The sequence below is a fragment of the Cynocephalus volans genome, chromosome 8 (genome assembly GCF_027409185.1).
Source record: "Cynocephalus volans isolate mCynVol1 chromosome 8, mCynVol1.pri, whole genome shotgun sequence".
In the NCBI taxonomy this organism is placed as follows: domain Eukaryota; kingdom Metazoa; phylum Chordata; class Mammalia; order Dermoptera; family Cynocephalidae; genus Cynocephalus; species Cynocephalus volans.
Window position 1 is genome coordinate 64,329,096 of NC_084467.1, and position 19,976 is coordinate 64,349,071.

The window sequence follows — 19,976 nt, forward strand, 5'->3', positions numbered from 1 at the left end:
GATGCTTGTTTTTCAGCTCATGTTGCCATGCTTTCTTGTATGTCTGATTAACCTTAATTGTTGGTCATTGTCCTTGGCAAAATATCCGTAGAGGTTCTCCAAGGCCTAAGATGAATGTACCCTTGCACAGAGGCTTTTCATTTGCTTCTATCAGGAAACCAGAGAGGCATTGCCACCTGAAACAACCACAGACTCAGTTCAAGACTGAGGTTCTCTGGCCCACCAGTCTCTGCATACCCAAGGGACAAATCGATGGTTAACGTATTTATGGCCATAGTTTCTCAAGCACCATATTTTACTTTATTTTTTTTCTTTCTTCTGCCCTGCACAAAACCAAGGCAGCCTTTTTCACAATTCCTTTGGTTTGGAATAAAGGATAGCAGGTTTACTTCTAGGTGATTCTAACCTGAAGGTATATTTGGGAGGGAGGAGATGCCAACTTAATATGTCGAAGACTTTCTGTAAGAATGCTCAAACTGAGGAAGCCCTGGGCCACTGTGATTCCTTAAAACCTAAGTCCAAATGTGTGTTTTTGGCAAATGCCTCAGGGCAAAAACTTATTTTATATTCCACTTATATTTCTGGGTTCAAGCTTTTCACTAAAATGGCTTGTGTGTGCAACTTTACTTTTTTTAGCTCTTCAATGTTTTTGTGATTATGACTTTTACATTTTACTTAGCATTTAAAAAATCTGAAGGGATACTTGCACTCGCATGTTCATCTCAGCTCTATTTATAATAGCCAAGATATGGATCCAACCTAAATGTCCATCAACAGATGACTGGATAAGGAAAATGTGGTATATACACACAATGGAATACTACTCAGCTATAAAAAAAAAGAAAAAAAGAAAGAAATTCTGCCATCCGCAGCAACATGATGAGCTTGGAAAAATAATGTTAAGTGAAATCAGCCAGGCACAGAAAAAGAGATACTGCAGGTCTTCACTCATAAGAGGGAGCAAAGAGAGAAAGGAAAAAAAGGGGAAGGAAGGAGGGAAGGAAGGAAAGCCAGCCACAATAAAAGTTGGACTTTCAGAAGGAGAGAACAGACCTATAATTACTAGAGGGGTAAAGGGGTTAGGGAGTAATTGGGTAAAGGACACAAAGAATAATTACAATTTGGAATGATGAATGTGCTAATATTGATTTGATCATAACATACTACACACAAATACTGGGAGTGAACTCTGTGCCCATAAATATGTATAATCATGTTTCAATTCAAAAAGTAAATTAAATAAAAAATAAATACCAGTTCACTATTCTCATTTATATAAAACAACAAAACTATAATTCTGTATTATTTTATTGATTTATTATTCAACATTTTCCCTAGTGATGGCATATTTTTATTAGTAGAGGGGATGGTAAATTAGTGGAGGGGATAGTATTAGTAGGTGGTATATTTTTATAATAAATGTTAATGTCATAGAACGCAATGACTGTGAAAATGCTAAATTTTGGAAAAGAAAAAAAGAAAAGAAGGGAACTGCTTTAGTCCACGTCAAATAAACCACATGGTAGAGTAGACAGATAAGCACCTAGCATATTGCTTGCTATAGAGAGAGATGATAACCACTTTAAATCTTTTACAGAGGAAGTCAGAGGAAACATAAGCAGGCAAAAGATATATTCAATGTATATTTTTTGAAATAGGAAATGAATCTACAGAATATCATCATTTAGAATAGATAAATCGGTTCAGCCACTGTTATACCCTCTCTGACTTCAAATTATCAAATATATATATATATATCAAATGTTATATGCCAGCGTCTTTGATAGGCACTTAAAATATTTAACTTTTTGCTCTCAGCATCCTTCAAGTTCAGTCAATGATAAGATAGAAAAAAAAAATAATTGTAATAACTTGTGGTGAGAGTTACAATAACAGTACAGGGTGTCATTGGAGCTTTCAGCAGAAAGGACTTAGCAAAAGCTACATAAGAAAAGGTGGGAGGCGGGGCAAAGAAAGAGTGACATTTACACTGAGACCTGAAGGAAGTGTAAGAATTAGCCTGTTTTTGTTAGTTTTTGTGAGAGTGGGAGGAGGCAGGAGGAGGAAAGAAGTGGAAACAGCATTTAGATTGGTAGGAGAGAGTGCCTTGGTACATAGGAGGGTCTAAAAGAAGCCCAATCTGAAGCGTAGTGTGTGAAAGTAAGAGTGAATTGGGAAAATATCTAAACTTCAGACTAATTTACAGTCTTATAAAAATGTTTTGGTACCTTCTTAGAAATTAAAACCCTGACTAAATTAAGATCAATAATCTTAAGAGAAGAACTGGTGTATGTGTGTGTCTGTGTGTGTGTGTGCAAGTGTGACAGGAGTAACAGTTCCCATATTTGGCTACCATATGAAAAAGTCGACTCTATAGTTTGATGAAAGATAAGGAGTAGGGAAGAAAAAAAAAATCCATTGTCTCATCACAGTTCACTTCCTAATAAAATGCTGTAAATAAAAGGGAACTGGAGATTCAGGTGATAGCTTTGCTTAACCATAAGCAGCGCATATTGAACTGTGTAAAATTGAAGCAAGAAAGAACGGGAAAAGATAAACTTCACAAGTGAGTGAACATAGTACAAGTACTGCACAGAGCTTATTTATTTTGTACCTAAAAAAGTTAGATTAGATTTCAAAACTTTAGTGTTTAATTCTAAAATGTTTTTGTTTAGACATGAATAGTTACCTTTTGTCTTTACAAGAGTTTATCATCACCTGCGCTGAACTAAAAATTCAGTATGCAGATGGCTTTTATACTGACATAGAAATGACACCACATATGATATATCAGTCTGATTTAAAGAACTAAAAGATTGTGTTTATGTAGTTAGCCTCACTGTATAAATCTTTTCTTTCATGGCTCTTAGTAGAAAAATAACATCAGAAACAACCAAAATACTTACATAAATGCACATTTTATAGCCAATAATCAGACATTAGCTAAAACAATCTTCAAGATTTTTCAATGAATAAAAACAAAATATAACTTTCTAGTTAAGCATAAATTTCAACAAAGGGCAAAGCATAACAATTGCATAGCATTTTAGCTTTGTTTCCAGCTTCACCATTAACTCACAGTAATCTGCATTAAACCAAAAGTGAAGATAAAAGAACACCAGGGCCCACTGGGCAATGTGAGTCTGCAATAGTTTGATAAAAGTTACTAGAAATCCTTTTGAAATTAAAATGAAAAAAACCTTCCAAATGGGTGAAAATATGCTGCCTATCCAATTATAATTTCTAGAGAAATTAAATGGAATTATTAAAGGAGCATTTAGAAAATATGTACAATTACTCTTTACCTGAGACAAATATATTTCATAATCCATTTCTTCATTTCCAAAAAAATTTTCATTGTTTTATCTTCCTTTTATGATAACAAGGTACACGTCCATCTCTGAACATCGCATTTCAAATGTAATCTCAATAGACTTGCAAATTTTATGTTCTTGTTTATAAAATGATGCCTCTGGTTAAACTCACTTTCCTCAATGTACCATGAATTCGTATATAATTTGCATATTTCTAACACTTATAGAATACTGGCTTATGCTACTTCACAGATGCTTCTCTCCTGTAATAATTAAGGTTCTCAACTTTCCTAAGCTTTCTTGTATTGGCTCTTTTTTTCTTTTGAAACTCTTTATCTCTCCTGTTTACATTTTCCACCATTGCTCCCACTTTATGTGATTTCTCTGTCATTTGCTAATTATGAATTTGTGTAACCTAGCCTCATCAATATTTAGTCTCAAACAAATCCAAAATGAAGTTAAATTACTTTGGTCCCATCAGTTTTGTTTAATTCCTTTTACTGTATAGAGCAGTAATAGGAATTTGAATGAAGATCATCTTAATTATTTCTCTGAATCCTCTGAAGTGATATAATGATCTACATTGTGTCCAAGCTCTCAATTTATCATTTGCTAGAGTAGTTTTTTCCCTCTAAGATTGTTAAAACTCCACAAGTAACAGGACCTATTTCAAGTTATGCCACATTCAAAAATCCTTCTGTAGCCAACACAATATAACCCTTTTCTCTTCGTAACTTATATAGCACGTGTTTTTGCACCCATCATTTGACACTTACCAAAATCTACTTTGTAGAGTAAGTTAGATTTTCTAATATAAAATTGGGTTATAAACTGCGCGGTCAGGGACCCTGCCTTATACTTCATTTATGGAAGCTGTGTCCAATTAACTTTTTGGAATTTTGTTTTGTTTATTCCCGATTCAAAGGCCTAACCCTAGCAGATTCTGATTTAGATCAGGAGTAGGTCTTGGTAACAGTAGTTTTTAAAAGTACCCTGAAAAGTCTGACTTGTAAATTATTGCTAGAGCATCAAATACTTTGTATAAATGACTAATGCTAGTAACTCCAAATAATGCAAAAAGCTTGTAAGGGATAGGTAAACATTTAGAGTGAAGATGAGGAAAATAAAGAAATTAAAAACTGAATTATCCTTTCATGGGATTTCAAAATGCTGTAGTATTTAACCTGCAGAATTGGCAATAGCTTCATCTATATTCACTTCACCTCTTTTCCAAACCTTAGCAATATTTCTCTTACTGAAAAAATTGATTCCAACCAATTCAATTGGTTCAATCCAATTCAGTTTGGTTCAGTTTAGTTTAGTTCAATTCAATCCAAAACAATTAAACATATATCTATATCTGTCAGGTACTATGCTAGACTGTTTCGAGTGCAAAGATTCCTGCTTTCAAACTGCTAATGGCCTAGCAGGAGAAACAAATGCATTAATTCCTTCTGTGATAGGTACTTTGATAGAAGTAGGTGTTGCATTCATAGAGATTTAACTTACAGTAGAACTTTAGAGAATTTATTCTATTTTCTCGGCTAGTCTTAAACTATATATATGTGTAGTGTATAATATGTATATATAGTGTATATGTGTATACATGTGTGATAGAGTTTGGATGTGTTGTCCCCACCAAAATTCATGTGGAAATCTGATCCCCAATGTGGCAGTGCTGGAAGCTTTATGAGTCGTGGGGGCAGATCCCTCATCAATGGATTAATGTTCTCCCTGGGGGTGAGATCTCACTCTATTAGTTTCCGTGAGAGCTAGTTGTTAAAAAAAACTTTGGCACCTCCTCTCTCTCTCTCTCTCTCTCTTGCTTCCTCCCTACCCATGTGATCTGCTTGTACCTGCCGGCTGCCTGCTACTTTCTGCCATGAGTAGAAGCAGCCTGAGGCCCGTGCCCAATGCAGCTGTCCCAGAATCTTAAGCTAAATAAACCTCTTTCCTTTATAAATTACCCAGTCTCAGGTATTTCTGTTATAACAACACAAACAGACTAATACAATGTGTGTATATGTATGTATATAATGCATGTATATTTGGCCATCAGAAAGAAATAGTTACTAACAGCCATCCTTAGTAACATTAAAGGATGCACCCCTGATCTGTCATCTCAAGATGATTTTATGGATTAGTACATGTCCAGACTCTATAGAAGAAATTAGTTTTATGGAATAGTTCAAAGAGAAGAAATGCGTTATTTAGAGAATCCATAGCTACATGAGATGGATGCTTTCGAGCATCATGGGCAATGAGAGTATCAAAAAGATAATGATGGAGTTAATTTATGAAAACCCCAATGTAATAACCTACATTTATCCCTCATTCTGATATGCCTAAAGCCCACACAAATTTTAAATGCCTTAGGGAATTTACCACAGGCTTCATCATTTTTTTCTCTGGCAGCCTATATGAAGTAGGGAAATACATGGGATAGTTTTAGGGAAGTATTTGTGTAATCAGACCTTGACTTGGGAAACTCTGGCCAGCAGTTAGGAAATGATATCACATAGTGTGCCAACTTAAACAATTAGACTTAAGATTTAGAATCTAAGTCCATATTCTATCATGACTTAATAAACCTAGTTATCAGAAACACAGAAGTTAGAAGTGGCTGCATCAAATGACCTCAGGAGATCAAATGACTTTGGACCTCAGGAGGGTGTGATCTTAAATGGTAAGGTTAGTGCTAAAGGAAGAATAGGAATCCTTGGGCAGGACAGATATGCTTCTCTCATCTTTGGGTATGCAGTTCCCTCCACTCTGTAATTCAGAACTGACCTCTGTAGTATTGATGAAAATTTCATTTTTTAGACTGAGCTTAAATCCATTAATTCACATCTTTTTTTTTTTTTCTGCATTAAGGTGAACTGCAGTGCCACAATTATGAGTTCAAGAGACAAAGCAGAGAACTAGATACAATGACAGCAACAAGGAGAAGGTGGTCAAAATGGTTTGTGAAGTTGGTAAAGACTCCTCAGAAGTGCTGAAATCTAAATTGAGTCCTGAAGTAAGAATATGACTTACCTGGAGGTAAGGGCAAGAATAGTAGAGGCAATTACTGTCCTTATTACCACTCTGAGAAAAGTACAAAACAGGCTTATTTTCAAACGCAGTGGTAATTGCAAAAAAAAATGGCTTTCTATTCTGTCCACATCAATTTTTAAAAATAGTTTAAGAAGTATTAGTATTAGTTCTTCTTTAAATGTTTGGTAGAATTCAGCAGTAAAGCCATCTGGTCTTGGGATTTTCTTCTTTGGGAGACTTTTTATTACTGATTCAATCTCATGACTTTTTATTGGTCTGTATTAGTCCATTTTGTGTTGCTATAACAGAAATGCCTGAGACTGAGTAATTTATAAAGGAAAGAAGTTTATTTGGCTTACGATTCTGGGACAGCTGCATCGGGCACGGGCCTCAGGCTGCTTCTACTCATGGCGGAAAGTGGCAGGCAGCGGGCTGGTACAAGCAGATCACATGGCGAGAGAGAAAGCAAGAGAGAGGAAGCAAGAGAGAGAGAGGAGATGCCAGGGTCTTTTAAACAACAAGCTCACACAGGAACTAATAGAGCAGGAACTCACTCATTAATCCTCCCTCCCCCAGGGAGAGCATTAATCCATTCATGAGGGATCCGCCCCCATGACTCAATCAGTTTCCAACACTGCAACAATGGGGATCAAATTTCCACATGAGTTTTGGAGGGGACAACACATCCAAACTCCATCATGGTCTATTCAGGTTTTTACTTCTTCTTGGTTCAGTCTTGGTTGGTCATATGTGTCCAGGAATTTATCCATTTCCTCTAGGTTTTCACATTTATTGGCATATAATCGTTCATAGTAATGTTAATGATCCTTTGTATTTCAGTGGTATCAGTTGCAATGTCTCCTTTTGCATTTCTGATTTTATTTATTTGGGTCTTTTTTTTTTTTCTTGGTTAGTCTGGCTAATGGTTTGTCAATTTTGTTTATCTTTTCAAAAAACCCACTTTTCATTTGATTGATCTTTTGTGTTTTTAGTCTCAGTTTCATTTATTTCTACTCTGATTTTATTATTTCTTTTCTTTTAATTATTTTGGGTTTGGTTTGTTCTTGCTTTTCTAATTCCTTGAAGTGCATTGATAGGTTGTTTATTTGAAATATTTCTACTTTTTTTGATATAGGTGTTTATTGCTATAAGCTTTCTTCTTAATACTGCCTTGCCTCTATCCCATAGGTTTTGATATATTGTTTCTGTCTTCATCTGTGTTTTAAGAAATATTTTGATTTCCTTCTTAATCTCTTCTTTGACCCATTGGTTGTTCAGGAGCATATTGTTTAATTCCATATATTTGTGTAGTTTTGGAAGTTCCTCTTATTATTGATTTCTAATTTTATTCCACTATGGTCAGAAAAAATATTTGATATAATTTTGATTTTTTTTTTAACTTGTTCAGACTAGTTTTGTGGCCTAGGATATGGTCAATCCTGGAGAATGTTCCATGCACTGATAAAAAGAATGTGTATTCTTAAGCTGTTGGATGAAATGTTCTGTAAATGTCTTCTAGGTGCATCTGGTCTATGGAGCCATTTAAATCCAAAATTGATATATATTTTTTTTGTTTGTTTGTTTTTGAATGTCAAGTATCTTCAGTACATTCTTTTGTTATCATCATAGTCTTTTCATCAAAATATATAACAATGATAGCAGGTTTCTTTTTAAAGCTTGGTATTAAATATTAAATATTTTTCCTCATTTTAATTTTACATTACTCTGCCAAGACAAGATAAATAAATAAAACTCAAGTTATGTGAAGCTTGGTCACACTTCCATGATCAGCTTGGCTATGAAAAAGTTTGTGGTTTTATTCTTCCTGCTGTGTAAGAAGGACCAGGTTATAATTGTTTTTGAAAAGTGTGCTGCAAAAATGGATGGCCTGTTATAAGCCAGATTACAAAGTAAGGATGGGATAAGAGAAGGATATTTTCTTCCAAAAATAAACACAGAATTTCTGAAGAGTCTCAGTTCATAATTTTTCCCAAAATGATTGGAAGAGAAGTAAAATCTCAACATGAGCTTCAAAGTACAGTCTCTATGATGGGTGATAGTTGCATTGCTAGGAGGGGGATGGCTAGGTTTGACTATCCCCAGCCAGGGGAATAGAAATGGAAGGTTTATTGCCCAGTGAGTGTGAAAGTGGGCAGCAGCTTGGTTGGTACTAAATTCTCTAAGGTTTCTTCTAGAAACAGATAATTCAGACTCTTCCTCTCACTTCAGCAAATTTGTTATTTTTAAAAACACATAGGTGTTCTGGTCAAGATGGTGGAATAGATGGTCCTCAGCATCACTGTCTCCCACAAATAAACCAATTTACAACTATAAAAATGTAACATCAGCCAAGCTGGGGCTTCTGGAGCTCAGGGGAAGAGAAGGAGAGACCTACAGAGTTTGTGAATGCAGGAGAAACCATGATGAGAGAAAGAAAAAACTGCTCTGAGCATTTCATGCCATAGACACTTTAAGGCTGGAACTGCTGAGTGCATGGAGCAGGAGCTGACAGAAGCTGCAGCTGTGCCCTTTGCTTGGAGACAGCAGAGGAGAGGGGGGCCTTGGTGGCCCCAAGGACAGCAAGACCACCAGTAGAGTTCCTGTGGACCCATGCAGGAGCAAAGAGCCAGAACAGCTGAAAAATGGGAGCCATTCAGGGGCTAGTGAGTCATTGCAAAGGACAGGCACAGGGCCTGTCCCATGGGAATTGTTTAGAGCATGGGTGGTGGGGGAGACAGGCCAACTGAGAAAACACTGGGACACAGCAAGGACAGCCAATCTGCCCCCTAGTCAGTGCAGGACCACTCAGGGGAGACCGTTCAGGAATGCAGAATTGCGTACACACACTAGTAATATTGATTTCATCAATATATCTCAATGTTGAGCCCCAAATATATGTATAATCAATCTGATTCAATACAAATTAAAAAAAAAAAAAAAAAAAAGCACATGGGAAGTTCCTCTTCCACCCCTCAGGTGTAAACAAGGAAGGGAGTCATCAGTGCAGCCACCTTCCAGGACATAATAGAATTCCTGAAGGTTGGAGACCCCACAGAAGTGAACAAAGACTACTGCCATAACCAGGACATGGAAATTTTGGTGAGACTAGAACCATATGTCAAATTTTCCAGGAAAGGAGTGCTCAGGAATTCAAGCAGCATAAAGGCCAGCTCTGGTGATGTGCATAACAGCCATGAGGAAGAACAAGCCCATCTCACCCACTATGATGGTCTTGATGAAGCCCTCAGCAATAGTAAATGCATGTTAGACACAACACCACTCAGGCCAAGTCCCAGGAACACCTTTGCTCTTGTCTGCTGGTGCTTAGGTGTGGCAAACTTGTCCCACCATGCTACATGATGGCAGAAATGCCCAGGACACAGATGACAGAGAAGTAGATGAGCCATGGCTGTAGGGAGCAATAGAATGAGTAATAGAGACAGGGGACAAAGCTCCCCCTAATTAAGAGAGTGATCCCTGAATAGCCTAACTTGGCATAAGTCTGAGAGACTTTCTCCAAATGACAGTAGATGGTGTGGAAGAGCCAGGAGAAGCTGAGACAGAGCACTGCAACCAAAAAGAACATCCCCCAAACCACCTTTTCCTGTAGAGGGGCCATGAAGTACGTATTTGGTCTGAGCATAGTCAAGTTTCCTGAAAATAGAAACAGTGCATAACCAAGAAAATGGGTGCAGATGTTGCCAGTTTCTGTATGCACGTGGAAAGTGCTCTTGAAGCAATCCCAAAAAGAGGGAATGGATGATGTTTGGCCATATAGCAGGTAGTCCTTGTCCCTCAGCCAGTCAAGATCCCTCCCAGACCTTATACACAAACTCCTTCATCTTCTCCATTGCATGGTGGGTTTGCATGGAAACTGTCACTACCTTTATGTCCTTCTCTTCTTCCTGGGGCACTGGGCTTGCATGCTCCTCTTCAGCCAGAGAGTGACCTGGAGGTGGCAAAAGAGATCCAGGGTTGTTGATGTCATGAGATATTGGGCTGCAAGGTCATAGCACTGGTGGCAGTTTAGCAGGGGCATCTGTCCTCTTGGGGTGCAGAGTCCCCACTCTGCCCTGCCCCACCGCAGTTCCAAAGTGCCTTTGCCACAAGACTTGCTGAGCTTAACAGTCTGTGCAGAGGCAGTGGAAGGAGGGGCCTGATTGATGGGCAAATGTGGCAAGCCAATATTCTGTCTTGATGATCCACCCAATGCTGAGAGTGGGGTATTAAAGTCCCCAACTATTCTTGTGTTGGCACCTACCTCTCCCTTTAGATCTCATAACCTTTTAAACTCATACTATGAGGCCAGCATTAGCCTGATACCAAAGCCAGACAAAGATACACAGACAAAAAAGAAAACTACAGACAATACCCTTGATGAACATATATGCAAAAATTCTCAATAAAATATTAGCACATCATATACAACAGCACATCAAAAAGGTTATGCACCATGATCAAGTCAGATTTATCCCAGTGATGCAAAGATGGTTAAACGTATGCAAATCAATAAATGCAATGCATCACATCAACAGAATGAAAAGAAAAAACAAAAAAAAAACATATCACCTCAATATACACAGAAAAAGCACTTGATAAAATTCAACATCCCTTCATGATAAAAACTCTCTCAACATATAAGGTATAGAAGGAAAGAATTGTAATACAATAAATGCTATATATTACAAACCCACAGCTAACATTATACTGAATGGGAAAAAGCTATTAGTTTTTAACTAGAACAAGACAAGGATGCCCACTCTCTCCACTTTTATCCAATATAGTACTGGAAGTCCTGGCCAGAGCAATTAGGCAAGAGAAAGAAATAAAGGAAATCCATATTGGAAAGGAGGAAGTCAAATTGTCCCTGTTTGCAGATGATATGATTTTATATAGAGAGAAACCTAAAGACTCTACCCAAAATACTGCTAGACCTGATTTTTAAAACTTCAGTAAAGTATCAGGATACAAAATCAACATACAAAAATCAGTATCATTTGTATATGCTAACAATGAACTAGCAGAAAAAGAAATCAAGAAAGCAATCCCATTTACAATAGCTACCAAAAAAAAATACCTAGGAATCAATTTAAGTAAGTGAAAGAATACTACAAGAAAAACTATAAAACACTGATTAAGAAATTAAGGAAGACACACAGACACAGAGATACACATGGCATCCCATGTTCATGTGCTGGAAAAATCAATATTGTCAAAATAACCATACTACCCAAAATAATCTACAAATTCACTGCATTGAATCTACCGATGACAAACAACTACCATTGAACTACCAATGACAAACAATGAAAAAACAATCCCACAATTTATATGGAGCAACAAAAGACCCCAAATAGCCAAAGCAATCTAGTATAAAAAGAACAAAGCAGGGGGTATCACACTCCCTGACTTCAAAATATATTACAAAGCTAAAGTAATCAAAACAGCATGGTAAAGACACATAGACCAATGGAACAGAATAGAGAATTCAGAAATACATCCACCTGCCTACAGCCAATTGATTTTTGACAAAGGAGCCAAGAACATGCATTGGAAAAAGGACAGTCTATTCAATAAATGGTTCCGGGAAAACTGGAGATCTATATATAGAAGAATAAAACTGGAACTCTAGCTCTCACTATATATGGAAATCAACTCAAAATGGATTGAAGATTTAAATGTAAGATCCAAAGCTATATAACTTTTAGAAGAAATACAGGCTGACCAGTTAGCTCAGTTGTTTAGAGCATGGTGTTGCTAACATCAAGGTCAAGGGTTAGGATCCCGGTACCAGCCAGGTGTATGGGGAAAACAAAACAAAACAAAACAGACACACACACAGGGGAAACACCTCAGGATATAGGATAGAACTGGGCAAAGATTTCATTAATAAGACTTCCAAAGCACAGGCAAAAAAAGCAAAAATAAAAATATGGGATCATATAGAATTAAGCTTCCACACAGCAAAGGACATAATCAACACGGTGAAGAAATAAACTGCAGAGTTGGAAAAAATACTTGCAAACTATACATCCAACAAGGGATTTATATTCAGAATATGCAAGGGACTCAAATACCTCAATAGTAAAAGGCAAATAATCTGATTAAGAAATGGGCAAGGGAACTGAATAGACATTTCTCAAAGGAAGACATATAAATGGCCAACATGTGAATGAGAAAATGCTCAACATCATTAATCATCAGAGAAATGCAAATTAAAACCACAATGAGATGTTATCTCACTACAGATAGAATGGCTATCATCAAAAAGATAGAAAATAAATGCTGGCAAGGATGTGGAGAAAGGGAACCTAATCCACTATTGCTAGAAATGTAAATTAGTGCAACCATTATGGAAAACAGTATACAGATTTCTCAAAAAACTACAGATAGAACTACCATACAATCAGCAATCTCACTACTGGATATATACCCAAAGGATGTATATCAACAAGTGGAAGGATTACCTGCACTCCCATGTTTGTCGTGGCTCTGTTCACAATAGCCAAGAGTTGGAACCAACCTAAATGTCCATCAATGGATGATTGGATAAAGAAAATGTGGTAGATATACACAATGGAATACTTCTCAGCCATAAAAAAGAATGAAATTCTGCCATTCACAGCAACATGGATGAGCATGAAGGAAATTATGTTAAATGAAATAAGCCAGGCACAAAAAGAGAAATACTGAATGTTCTCACTCATATGTGGAAGTTGAAAATGTTGGTGTCATAGAAGTAGAGAGTAGGTTACTAGAAACTAGTAAGTGGAGTGGGAAAGAGAGGTTGGGGAGAGAATGGTCAATGAATAAAAACTGTCGAGAGATAGGAAGAATAAGATTTAGTGTTCTATGGTAATATAGGGAGGCTATAGACAACAACAAATTTCTATAGAACTTTAAGTAGCTAGTTGAATGTTCCCAAAACAAAGAGGTGACAAATGTTTGAAGTGACAGATATGCTAAATACACTGATATGATCAGTGCACACTGTATAAACATATACAAATATTACACTGTGATTCATAAATATATACAGTTATCATGGGTCTAAGTTAAAAAGAAAAAAGAAAACTTCAGAGCCAGAGTAGATAGCAGTCACCCAAAACAGGGGAAGGAATAGTGAGAAGTTATTGCTTTAATGGGTACAGAGTTTAGGTTTAGGATGACAGAAAAGTTTTGGAAATAGATAAGAGATAATGGTTTCACAGCATTGTGAATGTAATTAATTCCACGCAATAGTATGTTTAAACATGCTTAAACTGGCAATCCTTATGTTATATATGCTTACCACAATAAAACAGATGGCTTTATAGTAAAACAAATGGTTTTGAAATTCAGAATAATTATAGTCTACTTTTGATAATCCATAGTAAAGAAAGGGAGTAATGTTGTAAGGAAAACATGTAACATTTTCACAAATTCTAATTGAAAATGTAAGTCATTTTTGTATAGACTTAGATCCAAAACTGAATTTTGTGTAGCAATAGTATGTCATTTGGATGCCAGTAAAATGATATATAAATCTATTAGGACATATGTTGGATTAGAAGCTCTTAACTTGGGTTTATGTTCAAAACTCTGACTGGCATTGAGGACGAACTCATACATTACTTGCTATCACAAGTCCCCTGAATAACGGGCTTCAGAGAAAATAGTCCATGCAAAAAGAATCAAAACTCTATGTTACCCTAAAACTTTCTGTTGATCCACTCAAGCAAATGTATTGATCCTTTAATGGGGCTGGGGTAAAAGTTGACATTGACTTTTTTTTTGTACCCTGAACAACATTATAATTCCTGACACTCCTTTTAATTTTTACTCAGGATATTCAAGATAGCGTGTGAAATTTCAGCTGTGAAGAAAACCAGCCTAGTATCACAACCAAAGTATAAAATGGATAGAAACAGTATACAATTGAGTTAAAATCAGTTCTGATTTGTGGCATGCTGAGCTGGACAGTGTGAATGGAAGAGAGATCATGAACATCTGAGTACATATGAAGGGCTAATGCTAATTTCTGCCACTGATATATAAGATGGTGGAAAAAAATTGTATGGCATGATAACCATGATCAGCATTTTGCCATTGAGAAGATATAGGAGGAGTTGTAACAAAAAATATTGATGATTATGTTTGGGCAGACTGCTTATTGCAACTGTCTCTGCTTGGAGTGACTAAGCAAAGAACTGGCCATATAGAATTACTCAGCAGACTAGTAATCATACAAGAAGCATACATAAACCCAGAGACATGATGCTATGCTAATGCTGTTCTGTCTCAGGGCCTTCAGCATTTGAGAAAAGCAGGAATGGGACTTCTCCCCAAAGTTAAAGGACTGCCATGACTGATTTCTCTCTCTTTTGAAACTACAGGACACTTTAGCAAATCCAGCAGCTTAGATTTCTCTGGCACTGAAGACCACTGTACCAAGCAATAGGGAAATAGTCATTGAATCAGTGAGGGGGATCTTAACAAAACCTGTTCATCTCATTTAGCTATATAATAGTTAGCTACATGTCTATGGATTTTCTAACAACCACATGCTATGTAGTTCACTTTTTGAACTTCTGAATAATTTGTACTACTTACATCAAATTAGTTTTCTTTTCACTTTGAAGAATAGCCATGAGTGGATAATTAGTAAGCAAAAAAAAAAAAAAAACCTAAGTATAAGTAGAAATAATTGATTTTGTTTCCTTCCCCTCCTTTATTTTGTTTGTTTATTTGTTTGTTTGTTTTATGAATGATGAACCTCAGGCATGAAAATGTTACTTGACCAAAAGAATAATTAATTATTAATTGAACTGTGATTATAGCACAATGTCATTTTCCTAGCAGGTCAACTGACTCTGAAAAGGGGAGAAAGAAGGATGAAGAAGGAATTAAATTGGCCTGAGTCATGAAGCTTAGATTATTCTGATGGTTTTAATCCATCAAAGAAACTTTTTTCTGGTTGAAATCTCGGCTTTATTAGATGCACCTTCTCATTACCAATCATGTATGTCACTACCTATAGCTGTACTGCAGTTGCCTGTTTAGTTGTCCACGCCTGGCCCCCATGAGCTCTTTGGAATGCTTGGTACAATGCATGCTTATTGGATGGATAAATGACTGAGTCAATCAATCAATAAAGAGCTGAACTGACCATTGAAAAAAGTCCTATTAATTTAGAAAAAGAAGTTGTAGTCAATGACAAAGGTGTGACTCTTGTCCCTGTTTAATTTAGATTCTTTAATAAACTTTTTTTCTTGTTCAGCCACCAGCAAAGGAAAGCACAAGAAATATCAAGATCCTTACATTTACTATTGTGCTATATTGGAAAAAAAATAGCAATATTGTTTTTTTTTTCCTTCCTTTAATATACTCTCACAGTTAGAGATACTGTTTAAATTACTGTGATATTGATTTCTTTACATTTATTTTCATTGTGATGTATTCTCAAGTCCTATTCATTTTTGAGGATTTATCGTAATACTACCTCAGCGATGTTCAGATTCATGATGGTGATTTATGGTCCAACATATTATAAATTTAGACATTCCAGTGGAACAGAAAGTAAACTTGTTTGGCAAATAAGAATCTTAAGAATTATGCTTGTTTAAATGCAAAAATATATTATTTAAAAGGAAATTAATCAGATAATTTTGTAAACTTGGTAATTGTAGGTATCTCAAACAATGTTCAACTTCTCTTTCAAATGACTTTGTTTCAAAGAGGAACGGGTAAAGGGACATGACAAATCAACTACAATGTATATTGAGAAGTTAAAATAAAAAAAATGGGTAAATAATTTAAAAAGATATTTCCCAAAAAAGATACACAAATGGCAAATAAGCACATGAAAAGATGCTCAACGTCATTAGCCACCAAGAAAATGCAAAACAAAACTACAGTGAGATACCACTTTATACCCCCTAGGATAATAGAAAAGATAGATAATAGTGCTGCCAAAGATGTGGAGAAATTGGAACGTTTCCACACTGATATGGAATAGTAAAACGATGCAGCCTCTTTAGAAAACAGTATGGCTGTTCCTCAAATGGTTAAACATAGAGTTACCATATAACCCCGCAATTCCACTCCTAGTTATATGCCCAAGAGAAGTGAAAACATAAGTCCACACAAATACTTGTGCATATATATTCATAGCAACATTATTCATAATACCCCCAGAGTGGAAGCAACACAAATCTCTATCGATGATTGGACAAATAAGATGTGATGTATCAATACAATGGAACATTAGTCAGGATTCAAAAGAAATTAAGTATTGGTACATGCTACGACGTGGATTAACCTTGAAAACGTTATGTTAAGTATAAGAAACCAGTCACAAAAAAAACACATATTATATAATTCAATTATATATGATTAAATATCTCCAGAATAGGCAGATATATAGAGACAGAAAGTACGCTAGTGGTTGCCTAGGGCTATGGGGATTTAAGGGAAATGGAGAGTGACTGCTAATGGATATAGAATTTCTTTTTGGATTGATAAAAATGTTTTGAAATTGATTTTGGTTGGGAGTTTGAGGAGAGTTTGTCAATTTGCGTGCCTATAGGGAAAAAAAATTGATTTTGGTAATGGTTGCACAATTCTGTGGATATATTAAAAAACATTGAATCAGACACCTTAAATGAGAGAATTGTATGGTATGTGAATTACACCTCAATAAAGCTATTATAAATTTTAAATAAATAAATGAATTTGTTTCAATATAAATCATTTAGTGCTTGTTAAAAACAAGGAATAAAAGCTAGATATAATAAGCCAATTAGCAATTCTGGTTTCTTATGCTTAAAACAGTTATTCTCTTAATTGTTTGTCAACCAGATGCAACACATCAAAAATCTAGACTTACCCCAAGTCTTAATATGTTAAGAAGAACTCGTATACAACACAAAAAGGTCTAGATTTTAAGTTTATACTTAAATTTATATTAACTCACTTTTAAATGTGATAAGTACATTCCAGGTGCATCAGTTTGACTTCATGGGATACATGTTCTTTATAAGTTCTCTACTGGAATCATAAAGGTAGAAGAAGTGATGGTCAATTTTATGTCTTTTTCATCTTGAAAGCAGCCTTGTAAATATTTATGGGCAAACCAGTAAACAATATAAACAGCTAATGCATAAGTGTAGCTTTGGATAAATAAATCATATGAACCCCAAATAAAGGAGTTCAGAAAGAGTGTAAATGGGCTCATTGAAGCAGTATTATAACACGTCTATGTGTGAGCAGAAGTGACCTGGATAAATCAGTTGAAAAGGTGGAGGCATTAATGCTAAATTCAGACAATCCAATAGAACGTGAAGCTTAGACAAACAGGAATAGTTGAAGAAATACAGTATTTATTAAATATATCCTGACATTTTTGAATGAAAAACAAGCAAGTGTAAAAGTTAAACAAACAAAAAACAGTACTTACTATTAGTCATGTATTCTTTAGAGTTCCTTGGAGCTTTTCTTTATAAGTTATGATATCTCACTGAAAAATTCAAATGGTCTTGTGAAGGAGTTACTATAGTTTTGGCCTCACTTATTTGTTTCATATTTTTTCTTAATTTTTAAAATTAATAGGCTTTTTTTTATTACAGTAGTTTTAGGTTTACAGAAAACTTGAGCAGAAAGTAGAGAAAGTTCTTATGTATTTCTTGTCCCCCCACTGTTTCCCTTATATTAACATCCTACATTTGTGTAGTATATTTGTTACCATTGGTAAATCAATATTGATACATTATTATTAACTAAAACCCGTAGTTTACATTAGTTTTCTGCAGTTCTATGGGTTTTGCCCAATGCGTAATGTCATGTATCCACCACTACAGATCATACAGAATAATTCCCCTGCCCTAAAGATATCTTGTGCTCCAGCTTTTCGTCTTACTGATACTTGGTGAGTTTTTTGTTGTTGTTGTTGTTTCCCCCTGGGGAGTGGCTGGTATGGGGATCTGAACCCATGACCTTGGTATTATCACTGATATTTTTAGTGTCTCTATCATTTTGCCTTTTCCAGAATGGCATATAGTTGGAATCATGTAGTATGTAACCTTATCAGACTGGCTTCTTCCACTTAGCAATATGCCTTTAAAGTTCCTCCATGACTTTTTATGGCTTGGTAGCTCCTTTATTTTATTTCTAAATAATATTTCATTTTTTGGCTGTACCATAATTTATTCATTCACTTATGAAAGAAAATCCTGGTTGCTTCCATTTTTTTATGAATACTTTTAAAATATGAGACTATATACATGCACAACCAAATTATGTATTGCCTCAGGGATTACCGCAGGATGGAACGCTGAAAATTTGAAACAATCTTCTTTCTTTTCTCTTTTTCCTGCTTACCTCTTCTCTTTTCTATTATGTGGAATTCAAAAGCTAAAAAAAAAAAAAAAAAAGCTCAAGTAGGGGGGCATCTCCCTTTGAGCAACCTAAAATGAGTGCTTTTAAAAAGATGCTTCAAGTATCATCTACATTAGAATCATCAGAGATGTCTATTACAATTCAGATTCCTGGGTCCTGCTCCTGATCTACTGAATCAGAACTTCTAGGGATGGAGCCCAGCTTTCAATTTTATTTTAACAAAGCTCCTCACGTGGTATCTGCTCTCACAGAAGATGACCACTTTTGTCATTGGGTTGTGTTTTTCATAATGTATGACATAACATGTTTTCTGAATTTCTGGAAGTCTCAGGACTAGAAAGAGTAGGGTTCAATCTAGAGTAAGTGGCCAACTCAAGGTAGAAAGATGTAGTCTTACAGAAAAGTACTGAGTAGTGGAGAAAATATTTTCTGATTCTGTGTTGTTTCCCTCCAGCATTCTTTGGAGAAAAAAGCGATAGTGTTATCTTGGATCATTTACTGATTTGAGCCTTTTCTTCACCTTGCTGAAAGTACCCACAAGAACTCCACTAGCCTCAACCCATTACTTAGACTCACATTCTTATAGGGGGCTTAAGATATTGTTCCTTTTGAACTAGGAAACTGTTGTAGTTCAGTATCGTTTCCTGTATTTCTTATGTTGCTATCCTCCCATTTTTTTTCAGCAAAATTTATTGCTCCAGGGTGTGGAAGAATTCAGATGAATTGCTGATTAGATTTTCAAACTCAGGACAGAAATAGTAGCTCTCAAAGCCAAAGCTTTCACTGGTAAAAGCCAGGCTTTTTGAGAAAATAAAAATATTTTTGAAAATCAAAGGAAAAATTCTAAAAAGCAGTGCATCATATTTGTTTCCCAAATAGGAAATTGTAAACACAATGTAAGATGATGTAAGAGCTAGCTTTTTCTTCATGTAGAGAAGAGATAAACACAAACACACACACACAGGTAGAAGATCTGAGATGGGGGAGAGGAAAATAACAAAGGAGATCAAAGAAAATAGATTTGATGTCCAAGGCCTAGAGCCCTGCTCTCAACCCTGTTCCTTTGGATTTTTAGGTATAGAAACAATGGGTCATTTTAGGGAAATCTGAGTGGAGATAGAGCTGGTACGTTATTTCCCAAGGTATAACCTTGGGAGATTGCAAGCCTCTTAAACAAGCCTAACCAGTATAATTTTTAAGAAAGAGAAGCATTAATAAAGCCAGGTGCCTGGGCCAATGGCCCTGAGAGCA

At 35.8% G+C, this 19,976-nt stretch overlaps 1 pseudogene; it reads right to left on the reverse strand.

The window, feature by feature from the left end:
• Positions 1-5,454: 5,454 nt before the first annotated feature.
• LOC134384171 (adiponectin receptor protein 1-like) lies at positions 5,455-15,443 on the reverse strand (annotated as a pseudogene).
• Positions 15,444-19,976: the final 4,533 nt, after the last annotated feature.